Consider the following 23,335-nt stretch of genomic DNA (forward strand, 5'->3'; position numbering starts at 1 on the left):
ACATCTTCTTGTAATTTCCTCAAAGGGGTAAGCTTAGTAGTTATAATGGGGGACTTTACCTAAATTTAGACTGAGACAGTGGTGGTCTAAAAGCAGGGAGGGGCAAGTGTTCTGAGACTGTGTTCAGGAAAACGTTTAACTAATCTGGAGATATCTGAAGACTAAACAGAGCGTGTTGATGAGGGCAATGCTATTGATGTGGTGTACATGGATTTCCAAAAGGTGTTCAATACAGTGCCATAGAATGGACTTAGAAAAAGTTGTAATTCATGGAGTAAAAAGAGATAGTAGTTGCACAGATAGAACTTGGGCAAAATGACTGGAAACAAAGTGTAATAGTTCAAGGATACTTTTTGGATGGAGGAAGTTTGTGGTCGAGTTTTCCACGGCTTGGTTTTGGGATCACTGCTTTTCCTGACATATTTTAATGACCGAGCTCTTGGAAACTGTCCCCATGCACAAGTTTGTAAATTACACAAAAAAACTTCAACTGGGAGGAGGATAGTGCAAATTTACTGAAGGATATTGACAAATCGAAGAAGAAATGTGAGGGGACACGTTTTGAAAGAAGATGACAAAAGAACTTAAATTAAATGGACACAAAGGGTACACAGGAGCAGGGCAACCAGAATAATTATGTGCATGAATCTAAAGATGGCAGAACATGGACCGTGAGCAGTTGATAAAGCACACAGTATCCTAGGCTTTATTAACAGAGGCAAAAAGTGCAAGAGCAAGGAGAGAATGTTGAACTTGTGCAAGACCTCAGCTGGAGTATATGGTGTACAGGTCTGGGCAGCTCGCTTTAGGAAGGATGGAAACACGTTGGAGGGAGTGGAGAAGAGATTTACAGAAATGGTTCCATAGATGAGGAACTTCAGTTATGAAGATAGATTGGAGAAATTGGAACTATTTATCTTGCACAGTGGAAGGCAAAGAGCAGATTTGATTGAAGTTTTCAAAGTCATGAGGGGACAGGACAGAATGGGTAGGAAGAAACTGCCCCTTCTAACACAAAGATCAAGAATGAGAGTGCACCGATGCAAGCTAATTTTCAAAAGAAGAGAGAGTGTGATAGGAGAACATTTTAACATAGTGAATAGTTACACATCATGACAGAGGCAAGTTTGATGAAGGGGAGTTCAATTGAGGCAATCAAAAACATTAGATGATTATTTCATTGGGAACAATGGACAGTGTTACAGAAAAGGTGGGAAATGGCACTCAATAATAACTTTCATATGGAGAAAGGTGTAGACACAATGGGCTGAACAGACACCTCCTGGCAAAAAATATTTCATTGAGCCGGGGGCGGAAAATATAGAGGTTTATAAAATCATGAAGGGTATAGATAGGGTTAATAGAAGGTGTCTTTTCCCTAGGATCTGGATTTCAAGACTTGGGGATGTACTTTTAAGGATAAAAATTTAAAACAGAGGGTGGTTCACTTGTGGAATGAACCTCTTGAGGTGATGGTTAATCTGGGCACAATTACAACATTTAAAAAAACATCTGGATAAGTACATAAATAGGAAAGGTTTACAGGTATATGAGCCAGGAGCAGGCAAGTGGGACTAGTTTAGCTTGGGATTATGTTCAGCATAGACTGGTTGGACCGAAGGGTCTGTTTTTGTGCTGTATACTCTATGACTCATTGAGTCACAGGTAGGTGGTCAACACTTCAACAAGAATACTAAATCCCTCCCTATTAAAAGGGCAATGTGTCTGCACACAGAGCATCCAAACATGGAAACTTGGACCCAATAAGAGTTTCTGATGATGCAGGGACTCCACGGTTAAACACCACTGAGTCCAAAACTGATAAGCAAATGAGAAGAAACAGAGTCCATGTTTGACCTATACTCAAACCGGAAAAACAGAAAAGATCATCAAAACCATCAAAGAATATCAACAGCATTATCAGCTAATGGTGCACCAGCAAGTGACAACATTAGCAAGATCAAACTCCTACACCATCAAGAGCGACACACATAGCGTTATCTATGCCAACTCAGAGAGGAATAAATGCCAAATCAACAAGATGGTGGCACATCTTACCATCTAAACAATGCAACGAATTATGTTTTTCCTTGAAAAGAAAACATTTGGTTTTGTAAAAGTTAATTGTTAAAGCTTTAGAAAAAATGTTAGCGATTGGAATGGATTTTGATAGATCCATTAGATATGGTAATATATATCTTTTTTAGAAGATAACAGAAATGCTATATTGTGACATCATTTGTAGAGAAATAGGAACCAACGCATATCAATGTATGTCATAGGGTGCCACATTTACTGTCAGACTGCTGTCATGTGCTGAGTGACATTGTATCACGCTCAGTCCAACAATGATGGACAGCAACAAGTAAAAAATGCTAGATGTAGGTATAGCATTCAGAGTCCAAAATGTGGTTATTTCAAACTTATGGAAACCAGAAGACAACAGTTAGTAAGCAAGATATAGACACGGCTTTCATGAATGACCTCTCCATTCATCTAGTGTTGCATTAATCCAACATCAAAGTAACAGATTTTTTCACTCCTTCCACAATAAACAGACAGCTTCTCCCCTAACAACGGTTTAAACTTTGTTACAAATGAAAGAACATTTAGAACTTCGAAAGTACAGAGGGTTTTGGACACCGTGCCTTCACCTCTGGATCTCATTTAGACACAACTCTCTGCCCAAGGTGCAAGGATGTATGAAATGATCTTGGACAGCCTCCCTGAAAATACTGAGCATCCAAATACATCAAACTCCCACAAGAATTAAACTGGCAGAGTCTCACAGAGATGCCACAAGGTTATCTGATGATAGAAAGTGAAAACAAATCTGTCAGGAGATGGCCTAGAACAATGACTGGGATGCAGTGGAGGTTTGAAGAGGATGACGGAAGCAGAAATATTTTCTTCTTTGTATTTTACAGTTGACACAGTGGGTGGGTGCCCTCATAGGAGAAATTGTACCCGAAATCTCCAGAGCAGACACCCTGTTTTGGATAAGCAGAAAACACATTCCTGCAAATTATAAATTAAGCATCTACATATTGTTCTGACTCCTCAGTTTTGTGTACCAGGTTCTGTGCTCACAGCACCCACTCAAAAGGAAAAAAAAGCCAAGAGTCTCAGAACAAAACAACAATGTCCTGAACAGTGATATACAGAACTGAGAAACAACTGCATTTGAACAGTTTTGTGCTCGGGTTTCTGATGGTCTTTTTGCAGTTTACAATAAATAAAATGTAAGAAAACTAATGAGTTTTTTAAAAAATCATTGCAGTCTATTGAATAAACAAGGAAGGGAGAAATTTGTCCTTTTAGTCCAGTTCATCTATTTTATTGGTGGAAAAGCATTTTTTTTAATTAAGTGCATCTCAAAGTGGTAATAACCGTGGCTGAAAGTTGCAATCATCTACTATAATTCAGCATCATCTCCTGAAGTCAAGGCAATTTGTTCCATGCTCCCCCGCATCACCTCCCCTCCACCCCAGAACCAGGGTCATGATGTGCAGAGGGTTAGAGTAGAGCACTGGACCTGGCTGCAATATAACGCATGGAAGTACAGCACAGTCAGAAACACAGGGTCATCTTACATCTTCTCAAGAACCTGCTTCTGCGAGCCAAGGTGTGGGAAAGGCTAAAAAAAAAGACAAGATGCTTTTCTGCTTCAGATCATCTGTAAAATCCCACACTGGTGATCCCCTGCACATTAAAATCCAGCAGCACAGCAGGGGTGTTGTCAAAGAACGACAATTCCTGCTAATTTGTAACCACGTTAGCTTTACTTACTGTTGAAATTCAGCTCCATTTCCCCTTCATCTTCATTCACCCTCCTCCATCTTCTATAATGGTGTTAAAACAAGGAGGCTAAATCTTATGTAGCTCCACTTGAGAGAAATGCACATTGTACCATTTTATACAAGATGATCTGACATTGCTCATAACAAAGAAAACAAAGGAAAAAGCTGCACAAACACCTACAGAGCTGAAGGTTTATTCCAGACCTGTATCTACAAAATAAAGAGAGACTGGAGAGAAAGAAAGAGAGAAAGCTGTTTCCAACTGAGATCTGGATCAAATTACAGCACAGAAAAAGGACAGGCCCCACCCCATTCTTCTTCAGGGCAGACCAGCACATCACTGAACAAATCTCAAGGCTCTGTCTCTCGCTCTCTCTCTCTCGCTCGCGCGCTCTGTATGTGGCTCCTGCACTTAGAGAATTAGCAGATCATTCAAGTCTTCACTTCCCCACGCACCCACCCCTTGTTCTCTCCAGCTCAAATGAGACCAGCTTCGAGCAACCATCAGATGTTGAGAAAGAGAGAGAGAGAGAGAGAGAAGCACACGGTATCTGCTGCCTCATCACTGCAGCTTTAAGACACACACAATAAAGCTGCCTAGTCCTACCAGCTCCAGGAGCAGCCATTTTACCTCCAGACGCTCCACCAGCTCTCAGTAGCAGAGCCTCCAGCCAGCAACACAACATGGCCCCACTTATCTACCACTCATCAGAAGCAGCTGAGGCAATGTAAAAATGCTGTTCAAATTCCAGCTAGCTCCTCTTGCCAATACCTTGCTGAAAGGGATGTAATTGTCTGGGGAGATTTTTAAAAAATATATATTCTCCTTCCTCTCTGAAGCTATTAGAATTTGTCACATTCTGCAAAAAAGAACACACACAACTCTTTTCCCCTTGAAATGAGCAAATTACCCCAAGAGAGACAGTAACAGTTGCTTACATGAAACAAGTTGGAGAGAATCGTTTTAACAGAAGGAAACTCTTTCTCTTCACCACCCCCTCACCCTTCCAAACCAGGCTGATCTTATTGATTTGTTGGTAGCAGCAAGTAGACACAAGCATTCCACAATGCCTACACCACCCTAGAGACTTTCAATGGCTCTCACGAGGAGAGAGAGAGAGAGAGAGAGAGAGAGAGCCCATCTAAGTCTGGCTCAGGAGGCTCCAAAGTTTACAGTACTGACCTTTGTTAATCACCAGCCAGGCTGTCTACAAATCAGCAAACTCTTCCAACGCTCGCACCCTCCCTCCCTCAGCACGTATACATACACACACACACACACAGCTGCAGCTGCCCTGGTTCAAGAAGGTCCTTTATCAAATAGACAACAGCATGCACATAGAAAATGACATGAGTTTCACATCAGTGCTGGTGATCTCCTCTCTCCAGATTAGAAAAACTAAAACTGGCTGCTAATGTACTCCCCCTCCCACTCTACCACCCCCCCCCCCCCCCCCCCCAACCAGCCCCTCACCCAACACATCAGTGGTACAGTGCACAATGGGTTAAAGCACAGCATCTACAAGATGCCTTCAAGAGATCACTCAACAGTCTGGATAAAAAGCTCACTGTTCAAGAAGAACTGCTAATCAGCGAGAATGAAAACACAAGGGGTCAGCAGATCCACTTCCAGTCCTTTGTCACATTAACCAGTCTTTTATTATGCAATACTTGCTTTTTAATTCCCATTTCTTTTCCTCCCTTCCTTGTTTTGGAAAACATTCTTATTCCATCCACAGATGCTTCGATGTTTATCGGACAGAGATGCTGACAGTTTGCATTGCTGCACCGCCAAAGCATTACAGTAATAAACCACTCAAGAAAAAGCCTACACAGTCATCTCAAACACCATCAATGCAATTTCTAGTGAATTAAATGGAGTGTATTTTTTAAACAAAGCATGGTTGACCTGGCTTAGCAACATTTCTTCAAACAAGAGAGGGCAAACAACTGAAGTACTTTAATACAAATAACTGATCTTGCAGTAGCTCAAATTGATCCTCTGCAGGATTCCTGAATGCGTGCATCCAGGACCCCTCACTGTTCCATTTTAACATTTTGGTGCATACTTCCAACAAGAATTCCAAGTCCTCATTAGAAACATTAAAAATGAGAAATAAGCATATTAAATATTTAAAATAATAAGCATTAACTGATGCAGCCAAAGGCCTAAGGAGAACTTTACCTGGGATTTCTGGAATCATGCTGTAAAGAGGTTAGATTGGCCATAACAATGCACAGAATGGAGCAACATAAAAGGTACAAAAACCCAATAAGCTTTCCCACCACCTTAACCCAAGGGCAACAGTTTACAAACAATAACAGGAAAATCCAGTCAAGGTCCTCGGTTCCAATGCAATTGTGCACTGGAATGTTTTTGCTATTATATAATAGAAATTAATGAAGAACTGCTAATAACATGAAGAATGGGCCAGTTATCGGGCAGCAATTTGCACCAATGGCAGTTTCTCTTCACAGAGAACAAACTGTTTAAACAAATTTGCTTCTGAAAAGGATAGTGCCCAAAAAAAACCCTCAAAATCCAACATTTTAAGGGGAGCCTGCGCAAAATAAGGTTGTAAAACAATTCTCCGCGCAACTTTTACCATACCATTCCGTACGTCTGAAAGAAGTCACATCATTTGCCCCAAAAATATGGATTTATACTATTGTCCCTGATATTAAACAGATCTTCAATTTGCAGAAAACGATCACATTTTTACAAACGTGAAGATAAATAGAAAACTTTACCTTTCTCTATTGTTGGAAGAAGAATACCCAGTATATTCCCTGCAGTTTCTTAGGCTAGAGGGCAAAAGGCACATTGATAAAACTTGATCTTTACTGTCATGAAGTATGATATGCAATCCTGGTATGTATACTGCATAGATATGTGCAAAGTTCAGACATTTAATAAATTATGTATTCCACACCTCTCAAAATTTTGAACGATTTTATAATAAAACCACCATTAACAAACTATAAAAACCTCAAGATGCAGGTTGCAATCGAATGACATGGTGCATTCAGTCAGCATATTTTCAGTTCTAGGCAAGTGGCTCCTCCTCGTCTACATCCCATGCCACTGAACCCAGAGCCCCTGTAAAAGATGAAGCCAAAACCAGCCTTGCCAGGATACAGCTGAAATCCCTCCAAATTGCTCTTTAGATCTGCAGCCCAGGTTTACACAGACACGATTTTGTACCGTGCACAACGGTCCCGATCAGTGCTCTATTTCCTGTATCCTCTGGTATTATTTCACGAAAGTCTTTGCTGCTTACAGAATGTGGTCTCCCTCACCGCTGTTTGGTCACATCAGGGTCAGAAAGGTTTTAACTTTTCAACCACACAAATAGGGCACAGTTGCCTAGTTCTTATGCTAAATGGAGTTTATGAAAAGCTTAGTAAATAACTAAATACTTTTACCTACCCTCTCCCATCGCTTTCCTTAGCGTATCAATTCTACCGTGGTCAGTGATGTTTGAAATCACGTTCATTCTTAGAAATTGACAAATGGTTATTTTATATATTACAAAGAGCTTATAGCACATAAACAGGCTATTTGGCCCAACTGCTCAATATTGGTCTTACTGTTTCATTTGAGCCTCCTCTTATCATTTCTCTTTATTCCTTTCTCCCTCGTGTTTATCTAATTTCTTCTAGCATTCACTATACCCATTTCTCATCATAGCGAGTTCCACATCTGACTACTTACTGGGCAAAGATGTTTCTCTTGCATTTCTCACTGAATTGTGAGTAACTACAATCCCTATTCTCTGTTGCAATCATGACTCATGCATATTATCCCCAATGCAGCTCACCACAAACCTGGGGAACTCTGCTTTCAGATATCATCTAAAATAATCATGCCATTAAAAACTAAATATTGGTCCCACAATTTGCTAAACCCTCTATTCTTTTTCATAGGTTTCTTGCATTGCAAACCTTGTTTGGCCCTTCACTTCATCTAAAAAGACATCCATTGAACTGTATGGTATAACATGAATATCTAGCACTACCAATGCCAAAACATTTCCATTGAAAATCCTATTCACAGATGTCACCAGTCACACCTTTTCCTTTCTCTAATCTCCTCCAGTTCTGCAGCTCTTGGAGATCTTTGCATTCTTCCAACTGTGGCCTCTTGAGCAACCCCAATTTTCATTGTTCCATCATTGGTGGCTGTGCCTTTTATTGCTTAGATCATAAGTTCTGGAATTCCCTAAAATCTTTGCCTGACATTCCTCATTTAAGGTATTCCTTAAACCTCCTCTTTGACCAACTAAGCTTTTGCTCATTTGTCCTACTTTCTCCTTAAATGTCTTAATGTCAAATTTTACTTGATAATCACTTCCGTGAAGCACTTTGGGACTTTTTCTATTAAATATGTTTCACAGGCATAAGCTGCTGTTTAACTGCCCTATATTACATTGATGTTGTATGTATTTTCTCTGTGCCAATTCTACCCTACACTCCCTTACCTGCGCCTTTCTTGAAGGTGTCAGTTCTTGAGCTGGTTATTCCACATGCAAGATTGAAGTGCTTACAGAACTGTGACCAGTAACTGCAGGCCCATGACACATGCTGTCCTCCCTATTAATATGTTAACTATATCAAGATACACCAGTGAAGGGTATTGTTTAATTAAGTACTTAGAGCACATACAGAGACTGCTGTTTAAACTGGTACGTTTTCTTTTGGGATTTTGTTTTGCTACAGTGTTCTTGTAGGGCGCAGTCATCTGTTCAGTTTAAATTCGTTTGATTTGGTTTAATCGGAACAGGATAGAGAGGAATGGTACGACTTTTGTTGCAGTGATAATTGTGTCCCAACTTCCAGTCTAGAAGGCTCACATTCAACACCTAACTGCCCCAGAAGTGTGTCATAACATATCCGAACAGGTCAATTAAGAAATAAACAGAGACTGCTGGTTCACTGGATTAGTAGGAAGAAAGTAGACATAAGGAATGCCACTTATTCTAAGATTAAACCCATTATCACAGAAGTATTAGATTCTGGCTTCATATTTTGCCAACTGACCGGGGATCGATTTGACTCTCCCGCCACGTCTAACCTTTCCGGCATGATAACCAAGAGAGTGGAAAAAAAATATCGAGGCATGCAGAGACCAATTTTAGCCCTCATAATGCCTCAAATACACAATCAGAGAAAATCCCAGCATCTCACTGACCAAACCTGGAAAATATTTGCTCTTCTGAGCTTGTGAAATCAATTTCAGAACCACACAGGAGAAAACTCCAAATAATAACATCTTGGATTTTCCAAAGAGACATGCCAACGTTCAATTTGGCAATTTCACAACAAAGAAGTGCCACACCTCATTTACACTAGAATATAAGGCACATGCTTAGCATCAGAAGGTATCCCAAACTCAAGTGTATTTAGAGGCTCACTTACGGTCATAAAATTGAAAATAATTAAAATACGGTGGTAGATCCTTCACTGGTGATGTTTGTTGAATGTAAGATGTTAAACTGATTCATAGAGCAGCAATTGTTTTTCTTAAAAGGAAAATACATTGGCTTGATTTTACTTTGAAAACTGAACACATTAAATTCCTAAAGTTGTATTTTCAAGACATAATGCAAAAGTAGGGTGGTGCCGGAGCAACAAAGATATTTGAACAAGAGACTCCAAATTTGACAAAGCAATCTTTCTTTAATACTTTCACTCATGAAGTCTATTGCAAATAAAGTCTAGTTTTATTACATGGTCAACCTGTCCAAAGTCCAGTGATAATACAGTCATTTCCCTCGATATCATTTTCTCCGTACAACATTTCATTTATTTTAAAACTATTTCAATACGTAGAATCAAATATGCATCTCAGCAGAAAACAAAAGTGTGAAAACTAAACAAACAAACAAACAGATGAGAAACACGGTAGGAAAATGAGAAATCAAATTCTAGAAGGGAACACCAAGAAACAGACAAACATTAGCTATCACAAGAATATATGTGGAACAGTCAACAACTACAGACTGTAAATATAATACAATGCCTAATAAGCCCAAAAAAGAAATTCAGGGAAGCATTTCTACCAAGAAAGAGATGAAAATGTGGATCTCGTTATCAAATGAAGGAGTTGGAGGTAGATGGCAGAGATGCAATTTACAGAAAGTTAAATGAAGTGCCGAAGGGAAAAAGGAATAAAAGGATATGTTGATAAAGCAATATGAAGGACAGTGGGAGGAGGGTGTAGGTGTTCCCTATATACTATCTTCGTAGTGCACAATACTGCCTCTGAACTGTAAATCCTAAGTAATTCTAGTTGTTAGAAACCCAACTAGTTGTGTACCACAGAACCCCTAGGATATGGATAAAGTTATCTTGCTGAGGTTCTCCTGAAACCTTTCCACCGAAAGTACAATGAATTCAGATATATCTTAATTCACCATCTTCTAGAACAGACTTATTCCTCTTTAAATATCAAGGTAAACAAATCAGAACATCAGACCTATTAAGAATGATCATAAACACAGACGTTGAGGTATTGAAAATAATGAAGCAATTTGATGGGCTGAATTCAGCATCTACTTCCTCTGGTGCAGGCAAGTCCAGAACAAGAGGCAACTTGAGCTAGGCCAATTAGCAGTGAGGTCAAGAAACACTTCTTCACACATAGAGTAGTTGAAATCTAGAAACTCTTGCCCTCAAAAAGCTGTTGAACCTGGGAGTCAATTGAACAATTTCAACATTGATCGACACACTTTTGTTAGGTCAGGGTATTAAGGATTATGACGGAATATGGGGTCACAATACAGATCAGTCTTGATCAAATCGAATAGCCAACAAGGGTTGAATGGCCTCCTCCAGTCTTATGTTCCTGATTATGCCAGGAATAATAACACTGAACTCGACATTGTTATGAGTGCTTTTACATGCGTTACACATATTGTACTGAAACCTCAACATTCGCTGCTCACATCTGTGGAGCAAGTTGTACTGTATTTTGTATTGAGTTGGCAATGCCTCTGGAAAACCTACAGGGCATTATAAATGGCATCAGCATTCCTGGACATGGCAGCAGAATCACCAGCCAGGATTCTCCTTCCTCATCAGTGAGCAGTTCTCCCTCCTGGAGGCACACATCAAAATAATAGTGAGATGAGAAATCTAAATGAGCAACAAAACTAAAACAGAATACTGTCGACAATCATCCATGACTAGACCACAGAAAAATAAACTGGAGAGTGGACGTCAGCTAATGAACCAAAGATTTAGAAGGATTGGAAAATTATAACTTTCAGGGAAGATTAATTGGGCCGGAAGCTCTTTTCTTTAGAGAAGAAATTTGAGGAATAGCTTGACAGCAGTCTTCAACATGATCAAAAGATTTGAAATTGGTAGATATAGAAAACCTGCCAGATTTGGAGGAGGAAAATGTGAGGACTGCAGATGGTGGAGATCAGAGTCAAAAATTGTGGCTCTGGAAAAACACAGCAGGTCAGGCAGCATCCGAGGAGCAGGAATATCGATGTTTCGGGATTTGGAAGAGACCAACAATAGTCACCATATCAAAAGAAACAATTGTTAATCAAGTCCAAAAGGAAATTCAGTGAAGTATTTCTGTAAAGAGCAAGTAGAACACGGAAATTAATACATGGAGTAGTTGAAGCAAATAACATAGATGCTTAAAAGGGGAACTGGACAAACTGATGGCAAGAAGAGAGAAGAATGTGCTGATTGGGTGGGAGGAGCTTCACATGGGGCATAACTACTGCATGAGAAAGTTGGGCTGAATGGCCTGTTTCATTGCTGTGCACTTAGGGTAGTATCACAGGTAGGGATCAGTTAAATCAACAAAAGGGAGAATGAAGGGGCGGCACGGTGGCCCAGTGGCTAGCACAGCTGCCTCTCAACATCAGGCATCCGGTTTGACCGTCTGTGTGGAGTTTGCACTGTCTTCTTGTGTCTGCGTGGGTTTCATCCGGTTATTCCAGTTTCCTCCCATACAGTCCATACGTGAGCATGTTAGTTGGATTGGCCATGCTAAATTGCCCATAGTGTTCAGGGATGGGCAGGCTGGATGGACTGGCCATAAGAAATACAAGGTTACAGGGATAGCATAGATGGGTGGGTCTGGAGGGATGCTCGTCATTGTGTTAGTTTGAACTTGATGGGCCGAATGGCCTGCTTCCACTGAGTAAGGTTTCTATGAATAAAATGGGTGGGGAAAAAAAACCTGGGATGCAAGAAAATGGATCATTTACAGCCCAGTTGTTGCGCGCCCTTCATGATTTTGGTTTCCTGTTTCAAGCTAAAGGCAGGCAACAAATCAACCTCAAGGATCCTTAATTCTGTGTGGAATGCTGTTAAATCTAGAATGACAGAGGACATGTTTTCACCCCACCCACAGTAAGCAAATTTATCCACTTGTTTCAATTAAGCAAACAGTAGAATGTATAGGAAATGGGCCAAATGCCCAGACAAACACTGAAATTGACAGCATGCTTGTGTTAAAACAGTTCATTGAACTGACACAGCTTGAAGGCCTGACAAATGCCTCAAGATCAAATGAAACTTCTTTGAAGTTACCAAGTTAATGCTGAAAAGTTTGCACATCAAAAAAAGTATGTTTCATAAAACTTCTATGAGGAGCAATGGTTAGAAAAAAAATAGTTGCAGTGCCAATGCAGTACAGAATGGGTTAATTTAGTAACCTCCTTGACAGGAATGTTTCATCTCAAGAATTGCTCTCAACTTCACACTGTTCTCATTTTGGAATGCTGCATGCTTGACTCCATTTTCCTACTCTTGAACTCAGCACAGCTACTAAAACACAAAGTACTGCAGGAAGCATATGGTAACAGAACTAGGTCAACCATTAACCAAGCAAGAGGAAGTCCAACTGCATACACCCTACACAAGGATTTTAATCTCCTCAGTGCATGACCTTCACCAAAGTCATGCAGCGTGTTCTGAGAATGCCAGGCTGAAATCCCTCTGCAACACTCAAATGCAAAAGGTTCAGTGCATGAGCATTCAACAAAAGGCAGCTCAGCAAATGGAATCCTGCAAATGCTGAACCATGCAAAGCAAGTCACAACACTTTTAAAAAATAAATTCAAAAGGAAGCCTGGTCACTTCAGGAGCAAACAAACAAGAAATGTTTTCCCATATGTTTAAAGAAAGTGATTCCTTCCAACAGTTTTCCTTACACCATCTAAAATGAGAGGATAATACAATAGTTAAAAGCTTCTATTAAAATGCAGTCCCCATCCGGCCCTCAGAGATCTCTGCACACTTCCAATTTTGATCGTTTCACGACTGGCAGTAGAACTCTGCTCTCTATCGTCTGAAATTCTCTTACTAAACCTGGTCACCTCTTCAGGATACTCCTTAAAATCTACTTCTTTTACTGAGCATCTGGTCATCTTGTGTTAATGTCTCATTATGGGGCTTGGTGTCAACTTCTATCTGATTACATTCCTGTGTACCACTTGGAACATTTTGCAGCGTTAAAGGCGTTAATCAAATGCAAGTTGTTGTAGTATTATGAGTCTACATTATGGCACTCTGACTGGCTGGGCTTGACAGCATTAAACAAGCAATCATAATCACCACTCCTCTTTGGAAATTATCAGAACATTAGAACTTTGAAAGCAAGGAACTTATCCTCCAGAGAAAAAAAATCTGCCTGCAAACCCATTCATTGGATGTTTAAAAGACAGACAAATGTAGAAGCATTCAAGAACACCTATCCCACAACCCCATTTCAATGAGACAACAGTAAAATGATGCTTTTTCTATGGAATTATCAATTAAGGTATTTAATTAGACTGCACATTTTTATTGAAGACTATCTGAATACAGGATTGAAAAAGTGAACAATTATTTAAGATCTTCCAAACGCTAACATACTTCAGGGGTCTTTGGGGATTAGGAACAACCTTATTTTTAACAAACCTGATGAAGTGCTTCTGCCTGAAACGTTGACTCACCTGCTCCTCAGATGCTGCCTGACCGGCTGTGCTTTTCCAGCACCACACTTTTTGACTTTGATCTCCAGCATCTGCAGTCCTCACTTCCTCTTTTTTTTCCATTAGTTATGGATATTGCTAGCAAGACCAGCATTTACTACCCTCCAGAAGTCCTTCAGAAAATGTTGGTGTGTCACTTCAACCAGATGCCTCTCTGGATACCTCAAAGGACAGTTGAGAGTAAACTACTTTGTCATAGATCTGGAGTTACATATAGGCTAGACCAAGTAAGGATGGCAGATTTCCTTCCTTGAAAGGAATCAGACAACAAGGTAGGCTTTTCTTCTTTCAGAAAAATCTAGTCATGATTATTAACGAGACTGGCTTTTATTTCTGAATAATTAACTCATTGAATTTAAATGCCTCAGCAGCTAAATGTGACTTGAACAAATCTGTACTCAATAGTAGGGAGTGGAAATGCACTGCCCACAAGTGTCGTAGACTCACCAATTTTAAGGGCACTTAAAATGGTCACTGGATAGGCATATGGACAAGAATGGAATAGTGTAGGTGAAATGGGCTTCAGATTGGTTCCACAGGTCAGCACAACATTGACAGCCGAAGGGCCTGTACTGCACTGTAATGTTCTATGTTCTATGAGACTGGACCATCGAAGTGCAAAGGCAACAGTACTTTTAGAATCAAAATTCCAATTAACTACTTGGGAATTTTTACTATACAGTAAGTTTTCTTCATAAAATCTAGCTTTCAAATCTTAGATTATTGTCTGTTAACAAATGACCACCCTGCCAAGATAAAAGTTTGTATATTTAATTCCCAGCACATATTAATAATCAAGACTCCTTTCCTCTAAGGACAATCTTGCCCAACTTTTCAATCTCTACTTAAAAGTTCCTGATATTCAGAATCAAGTTGATTCCAGGAATCATCTCAGTTGCTAGCGCATGTACCTTCTCAAAATGCATTACATCCTTACATGTGATAAATGGACAGTGATATTGATTCCAGGGATAGAACTGCTTCTGTACAGGAGAATGGCTTGAAGTGACTGCAGCTTTTCATAAAAAAAAAATCAAAACTCTCAGGTGAACCACCTATCTTGCAAACATTGTTCCTTGGTATTACAACTTGTAGTTATACACTGACGTTAACACAGTGTAAACAAGTGAAGGCACAACACAGGACTTTTAAGATTCCAATATGGAGATTTTAGAAACAAGAATCAAAAGAGGTTGCCTTTAACATAGTACTAGTATGAGGCCATTGAGCCCCTCGAGCCTGTTGTGCTATTCTAAATACTGTATCTTAAAAGGAACTGAGAGAGGTGGAAAAATTTATTGAGAGAATTCCAAAGATTAGGGCACCTGCTGCTGAAGGCTTGAGAACCAATGATGTGACAATAGAAATCTGGAATATGCAAGGGTCCAGAATTTGAGAACAAATGCCTCAGAGGGTTTTAGAATTGGAGGTGATTACAGACTTCAGAGTGGCAGGACTTGGATGGATTTGATGACATGGGTGAAAATGTTAACGTTAAAGCATATGCTAACCAGAAGCCAATTTCGATCAGTAAGCACAGAGCCAGCAAGAATTTGATTAAGCTCCAATTTACCAAGATAGGAGAGCATTGGAATAGTTGAGTCTGGAGATAACAAACTATGAGCACACAAGGGCAATAGTGATGAGGTCAGATGATTTGAACAATATGAAATCTGCTAAAAACAACAAATCGATGACTATACACAATGGAAAGAGGCATGTTCCTTGGTTCTGACCACCATATAGAGCACACCACAATGCAGTCATTAGGAATGAATCACTTCATGCAATTTGAAATGCCTTCCCAAACATGGATCCCTTCTTGGAGATTATATTAATAACACCTCTTTCATAAATCATTGGATTTCAATGTTTAACGAATAAAACATCAACTTATTATATAAATGTTAGTTCCTTACGATTTGGCTTTCTGCACAGTTGGACATTAAACACTTAAAAGGTAGGGCTAGCATTTAAGTGTTGTTTATATTAGCCATTTTTTGACATTATGAAGGTGGGATACATTACTAGGTAATCTTGATCAGTGCACCCGAATCCACAACAAAATAAATCATCTACATTTCAAATTCCACTATCTTATAAGAATTATTATTGTGTTTATATAGATTGGAAAAAAAAACTAGATGAGTCTCCAAAACATTTAATGCTTTTTCCAAAATAATTCCATCTGCAGGTTGTTCCTCCCTATTCCTGATGTGTCATGGTTCCTCTGGGAGGAACATGTACTCCCCCCTCAGTATGAATTGCATGTTATCGTGAAGAATCAACGAAATATGATGTAGTTCCTTCAGATTTTATGGCTGTGATCTAATCTACTCATCTGCTCATTCTACAAACCTGCATCAAGAGTCAGATGAAAGTGCTTTTGAAACAAAATTACAGTTATCCAGTTTTAAGGCAGTTGTTGATGTAATAAATAACCTCATGTGTTCTATTGTAACTCTGGTCATTCATTAGAGGCATGACTGGAGACTCAGTCACTGAGCAGAGAACAGGAAATGACTGGTGTTTTCCACAGGTGCAGGGATAGCATGTTAAATACTCAAGACACTATGAGAGATAGGCTATTGTTGTTGGGTTCCTCCAGTGAGGCCTACACAGAATTTTAGACCCAAGATCGGATACAACGGTCAGTAACTCGTCCCAATTTTTTCTTTTGTGAATGAATTTGGGATCGGGAAAAGTTGGAATTTCTGCAAGCACCTTGCCGTTAACAGTGTAATGTAAATAGAAGAAAACAGCTTAGTTGTGGGCTCCAGTACATAACTCCTGAATCTGTTAGCTACAAATCAAAATGTTGTTTAAACAGGTGCAGAATGTGCAAAATAACCACAGGAACCCACCAAGAAATGGAAGCCAAATGGCAGGAACAAGATACAGATTACGCCAGCCGGGGGAATGTTTGAGATAAGACAGAATCAGAAGCATTTACAGCAATCCCAATTATTGGAAGATGAGAGCTTTGAAGGAAAATCTTTTCCCTAATTCAATCCTTAAATAATGGTTTCAAATTCACATTAAGAATTTATCTACCTGCACCTTCCAAAAATACAATTTGCCCGACACTTCTTTGTTAAAGAAACTCTTTGTGATTGATTTCAACAGTATAATGTACCTTCAAATATAAAATATCTGAAGCTGTTAAGAGCAACATAACTGGACAAATTTTGCCATTGAACCATAAGGAAATATTAGGGATTGGTGATCAATATCTTGGTCAAAGAGTTAGGATTTAAGAAGCACCTTAAAGAAAGAGATTTAGGTGGAGGTTTAGGCTGGAAATTCCAGACTTACAGCTCAGGCAGCTGAAGGCTAGGGCACCAATGGTAGAAAGATTGTTGTGGTTCTGTTCACCGAACTGGGAATTTGTGTTGCAGACGTTTTGTCCCCTGTCTAGGTGACATCCTCAGTGCTTGGGAGCCTCCTGTGAAGCGCTTCTGGTGATCTTTCCTCCGCCATTTGTAGTGGTTTGAATCTGCTGCTTCCGGTTGTTATCGTATGTGGCGCTTAGGCAGTTGGCACAGGTTTCCCATTTCCTGGCTTGTCTTAGCGTCTCTCGCCCGTAGGTGTTCAAAGTTTGAGAGAAGATTTGTAGCTCGGGTGCTCGTTGTTGTGGTTCTGTTCGCTGAGCTGGGAATTTGTGACAACCGGAAGCGGCAAATTCAAACCACTACAAATGGCGGAGGAAAGATCACAGAAGCGCTTCACAGGAGGCTCCCAAGCACTGAGGATGTCACCTAGACACGGGACAAAACGTCTGCAACACAAATTCCCAGCTCGGCGAACAGAACCACAACAATGAGCACCCGAGCTACAAATCTTCTCACAAACTTTGGTAGAAAGATTAAAATCGGAGATGCTCAAGTGGCCTGAATTGGAATACCCACAGAGATCGGAGAGTTGTAATACTGGAAGTGTGGTGAAAGAGAGAAAAGAGGAAACAGAACACCTCAGGAGGGATTTGAAAGCAAGGATGAGGATTTTGTTTTTAAATCCAGAGGTTGTTGCAGCAGGAACCATTGCAGATCAGTGAGCTTTGGGCAGATGGAGAAATGTGATTTGGTGAAAGTTCGGACACTGGCAATTAGATGGGGTCAAGTCACTGGAAGGCAAGATGGTTGAAGAAAAAAATTAAAATTCAACATTAAATTTGCTGTGCACTACCTCTGTCCTACTACACCTCCTCAGCAATAGAATCTAAGCTAAGCTGTTTCTTTAAGTAAAAAAAGAAAGTTGATTTTAATCTTTAATTTATTCTATACATAGAAGCCCACTATGGGTAAGTGAAACTAAGGACTGGTTTTTATACTGGGCTAGCACCTCTCCTCCGACCACTAAATTATGTAATTCACACTGTGGGAAATCTGATAATGATGTTGGTTTTTCAATCAATCTCAACAATCACAGTTTCTGCTACAAACCTAGATACTGTACTACCAAACTTTATGTAAAACAATACTTTTGCCAGGCTTTTTTCTCATCCTTTGGTTATTTACAGATTATAATAAATCTTGGGATTGTCATCCCACAGTTCCATTCTTCCACAAACATGTATCATTTTGCTTTAGATTGTTGTCCTAGTTTTCTCTATTTACTGTGATGTTTTAATAACAAACTATGAATCTTTCAGAATGCACCAGTGCAACACATTGAGAACAACAACAAATGCGGACTACTGAAAAACTAAGATGATTTTTTGTTGCATTTCTCCAGATCAGACTGTACATTTCTCTTTCAGGCAAAAATTATAAAACATATGCTCAAATCTCAGAAGTACGTTCGGTGGGGCATGCTTGCAGCTCACACACAGCTACACCTGTAAACCTTAACATAGGCACATGCAAAGCATGTAAAATCATGGAGCATTTTCCCCAATTTGCACAAGCACTTTGCCAAGCGGAGACCACCGTCTTTAAACCCCAGTGCCCACTTCCCTCAGAAACCAAAATGTTTGAAAGGTTCATTTTGCAATTTGCTGCTAAAGGAATTTTTGTTCCCACTTAAATATATTGTAAATTATATACCCTTTCAGCTTACTAAAGGCTTCCTGCCTGACAATGTCCAATATGAATTGTTCAATAGTCAGATTTTCACTTGATTTCAATAGGTTTCATCCTCTCAGTTAAAACACAAGATGGTTCTGCAATTTTGCTTTACAAGCTGGAAGTCTGAATTAACAGTATAATCATATAGTATAGTTGGAAGCCATTCAGCCTGTCATGGCTCTCTGCAGGAGTGATTCTGCTAGCCCCACACATCCACCTTTCCCTGTAACTCTGCAAATGCTTCGTTTCAAGTGAATATCTAAATATCTTCTGAAAGCTACAACTGAATTGGCTTCCGCCACACACTCAGATAGTGCATTCTGGATCTGAACCACTCACTACATAAAGCAGTTTTTTTGGGGGAAAATAGCCCTTGGTTCTTTTGGACTGGATAAGTGAAATGATCTATAGCAAAAAGTCTCAACAACAAGCACAGCTAAGATAAAAAATTCAATGCATCATGTTAGCACATGTCTGACACCTTCACACTAAATATTTTAAATAACAGTAGTGAGCAGATATATGCAGAGAAATGGATCAGTAGTTCATCAGTGTGCTTCACACTCTGAAGAACATGGCGTTTGCCAGAGGAATATCATGCAAAGATCCCTTCCCATAGAAATTGATGGTACAAAGCATCAGTGCTGTTTGCGAGGTGCAGAGTCAGCTGGTACAACACAACAATGGACCTTCACATGCATCGAGGGTTTAAAGAGCTTCAAATGGCACAATGTGATGGCGCATTGTCTGTGTTCACAGGCTCGAGATGCTGTGTGACGGGAGCAGCATACAGATGAGAGGCAGTGAGACACCGCACTATGTGGAATGCAAATAACTACCATTACTTGGGAGCACTCCTGGAAACAAAGGCACTGTATTGCAATGCACTTCCTCAGAGTGCTCTCATTCCTACTGCATACAGTACATCCCTCAAACAGAACAGAGTGTGGGCTACAGACTGCACTAGGAAAAAAAAGAGCCATTTTGGTGAAGCCAATTTGAACCAAAATGCCAATTTCTTGTCACTAAGAGGAGACAGCTGATCTGAACCCATCAGATTTTAATTTGCAAAGTGTCACATTGAGATGGCCCAGAGTGAAAAAAGCATATTTTTGACTACAGAAATAACGGAGAGAAGGTGGTCGCGTTGTTAGAGAGATAGCTTAGTCATTTTCGTTTAAAACATTCATATCCTAAAATGTACATTTCTGTAGCACCTTGCACTTCAGAACATCTCAAAGCCCTTCACACCAAATGAAGCACTGTTGAAGTATAATCATGGTTATAATACAGGAAACGTGGCAATCAATTTGCCAACTGCAGATTTCAAAATGATTTAGTGATGTTGGTTGAGGGATAAATGTTGACCAAGACATTAAGGAGTACTCTCCTGATCTCCATGGAAATAGTGGCATGGCATCTGACAAGAAGTAGGTGACAGTTTAAAAATAAGAGGATGGAAGGCAACTCCCTTTTAAGGTGAGATTAAGATAATTTTTTTTCTTCAGAATGGTTAGTCTGTGGAATTCGTTTCCACAGAAAACAACAGGGCTGTGTCATTGAATTTATGCAAGGTTGATTGAGATTGAATTTTGATCGACAAATGAGTAACGCTTCCTGGGGGGACTGACAAGAATTTAAAGAGTGGAAACTACCACCAGATCAGCCATGATTTTACCAAATGGCAGAGCAGGCTCAGAGGGCTAAATGGCATATCCTCTCTTCCAAGTGCAATATTCCTTTGTTTCATCTGTTACACCCACATAAGAGAGCACAAACAGAGTCTCTGCTAGATGCCCAATCTGAAAGTTAGCCCCGGACAACAGAGCATTCTTTCAGGAATGAACGGTTAGCATTGAACTGATAATTGTGTTCAGGTGGAACCTCAACCTAAAACGTTAGGGCACAGAGGGGACAGTACTACACCACTTTTTGCAGGAGAATAATGCAGTCCATTCTTCGTAACAATACAGATGACGTTAGAAGAATGAGTTCTGCAAGTACATTGATTCTAAGTAAGTCAATCGTGATCACAGAACCTCTAAATTGCAGTAACAGGTGATTTGGCCCATCGAGTCTGCACCAACCCTCCAAAAAGCACCCACCTAGACCTAATCCCTATCCTCATAACCCTGCATTTACAACACTTTACTTACACATCTCTGGACACTATGGGCAATCTAACATGGTCAATCCACCTAACCTGCACATCTTTGGACTGCAGCAGGAAACCAGAGCACCCGGAGGAAACCCACGCAGACACAGGGAGAATGTGCAAACTCCATACAGATAGTTGCCCGAAGTTGGAATCAAACTGGGTCCCTGACACTGAGACAGCAGTGCTAACCACTGAAGCACCGTACTGCCCTTTTCCAAAAAAAATACACTAGTGGTGCATCAATGAGTAGCACTCTCACCTGAATCAGTCTAAACGTTATGGGTTAAGATTTGACATGTCATCAATGCCAACAATAACAGAGTAGTTGCATTAATAGGCATTGTTAAAAGACTTCGTTAAAGAACCAGCTGGTAAATCTTACTCTTCAAGACCCTCAGCTCATTCTCTCCAAGTCATTATGTGGTCTCATTGTGGGTGGCGTTTAAAATACTCCTCTGCAATAATTCTTTCATCATTGTACAACATCTCCTCCCCAACCTTTATATCCCCCATTATGGCTATACACATCTGTGTATGTAATTCATTTACCACTTTCAATCTCTTGGATTTTCTTCAGAGGACAGCTGCCCCATTTGAAACAGGCAACTGTTTTCTCCCCGCCATATTATCGTTCATCTCTGAACTGGGCAATTTTCTTTTTTGACTGTCTTAGAATTATTGGAGATGGGTCCGCTCTCTCTCACCAGTGGTTTCCATGGAGTTCTGTGTGTCACATCTTCAATCTGTACGAGCAAATTGTTATTCTTTTTCTTTTATTCGTTCACAGGACATGGATGCCCACTGGCTGGGCCAGCATTTACTTTCCAGAGGGCAGCTGAGAGTCAACCATTTTGTTGTGTGTCTGGGTCAGACGTAGGCCAGTCCAGGTAAAAATGGCAGATTTTGGACGGCACGGAGGCTCAATGGTTAGCTCTGCTGCCTTGCAGCACCAGGGACCTGGGCTGGATTGCACGCTTGGGCAACTGTCTGTCTGGAGTTTGCACATTCTCCCCATATCTGTGTGGGTTTCCTCCACATGCTCCGGTTTCCTCCCACAGTCCAAAGATGTGCAGGTGAGGTGAATTGGTCATGCTAAAATTGCCTACAGTATTCAGGACAGTGTAGGTTAGGTGCATTACTCAGGGGGAAATGTCGAGTGATAGGGGAATGGGTCAGGATGGGTTACTCTTCAGAGGGTCGGTGTAGACTTGCTGGGCTGAAGGGCCTGTTTCCACACTGTGGGGATCCTAATCCTAATTTCCTTCCCTGAAGGGCATCATTGAACCAGATGGGTTTTCCCAACAATGGTTTCATGGTCAGACTCTTAATGTCAGATTTTTATTGAATTTAAATTCCACCATCTGCCAGGTGGCAGGATTTGTATCTGAGAGAATTTAAGAAAAAAGGTTGAATTCCCTGTTTGAAGTTGTGACTTCCAAATTACTTCGGCATCAGATATCACACTTAAATCTGTCACCGACATTTGTTCATCCAAGCTGTGTTGCACTCAGTTATCTCAGTTCAACTTTACTATTCATTTGCTATCTGATTGCTTAGGAGTTTTCAGAAACTTTGATTCTTGAAACCCAAACTCCCTTGAGTTGATTGCAATGGAAAATATACCCGCCAATCCAGAATAGCCACAGGTCTACAACTGGCTGACAGGATGAAAAAAAAAGTCAATGGATTTTTCCTTAGGTTTGAGTTCCACCAGGAGTCTAAGAAGCCCTATCACATCTTGTCCAGTCATCCATTGACCGGTTGTTCAGTGACTGGCTGTTTAGTAACAAAGTCCTTGACCAGTCACTCCATGACTTCAGCTAACATGACTCCTTTTGCAATTTCAGGAAGGCCCAGGTCAAAAAACACATTTATGACAGCAAAGAACTTGTACATATGTCTCAATTCAATGAACTTGTGATGCAGAGTACTTTTAAACTTAAGTGCTACACCTTCAAGACCATGCAGTTGCAATGCTGCAGGATGCAAACAAACAATGTTTCTTCAAACATGACACACTAATAATATAATGACTTCACACTGGAATCAAGCTTAAAATCAGCAAGTCAACTATTGACATTAAATATCATCTTGTCAAAAAGCTGGATCTCAATCACCTATTTCACATTGGACTACTTCTGCTTTTCTTCCTTTATAGCCTGTTGTAGTTCTTATGGTTCTTCTGTGCTGTGACTGTGTACTACTTCAGAGTCGAGAGCATGGTGCTGGAAAAGCACACATCAGGCAGCATCAGAGGAGCAGGAAAATCGACGTATCGGGCAAAAGCCCTGATGAATCACTTTTGCC

General features: G+C 40.2%; 1 protein-coding gene across 7 annotated transcripts in view; it reads right to left on the minus strand.

Moving 5' to 3' along the window:
- znf462 (zinc finger protein 462) overlaps positions 1-23,335 on the minus strand; it is a 107,137-nt gene that overhangs the window by 71,827 nt on the left and 11,975 nt on the right. Inside the window, exon 1 of one of the 7 annotated variants that reach the window (XM_043717179.2) lies at positions 3,790-4,092. The exons of the other annotated variants lie outside the window; for them this stretch is intronic. The gene's annotated coding sequence lies outside the window, so the exon portion shown is untranslated. Of the gene's footprint in view, positions 1-3,789; positions 4,093-23,335 lie in introns of those variants that run through there. 7 annotated transcript variants of the gene reach the window in all.

Source organism: Chiloscyllium plagiosum, unplaced genomic scaffold, assembly GCF_037043375.1.
Source record: "Chiloscyllium plagiosum isolate Xiang-an unplaced genomic scaffold, Cpla_swu_hap1 HiC_scaffold_2, whole genome shotgun sequence".
Taxonomy (NCBI): Eukaryota; Metazoa; Chordata; class Chondrichthyes; order Orectolobiformes; family Hemiscylliidae; genus Chiloscyllium; species Chiloscyllium plagiosum.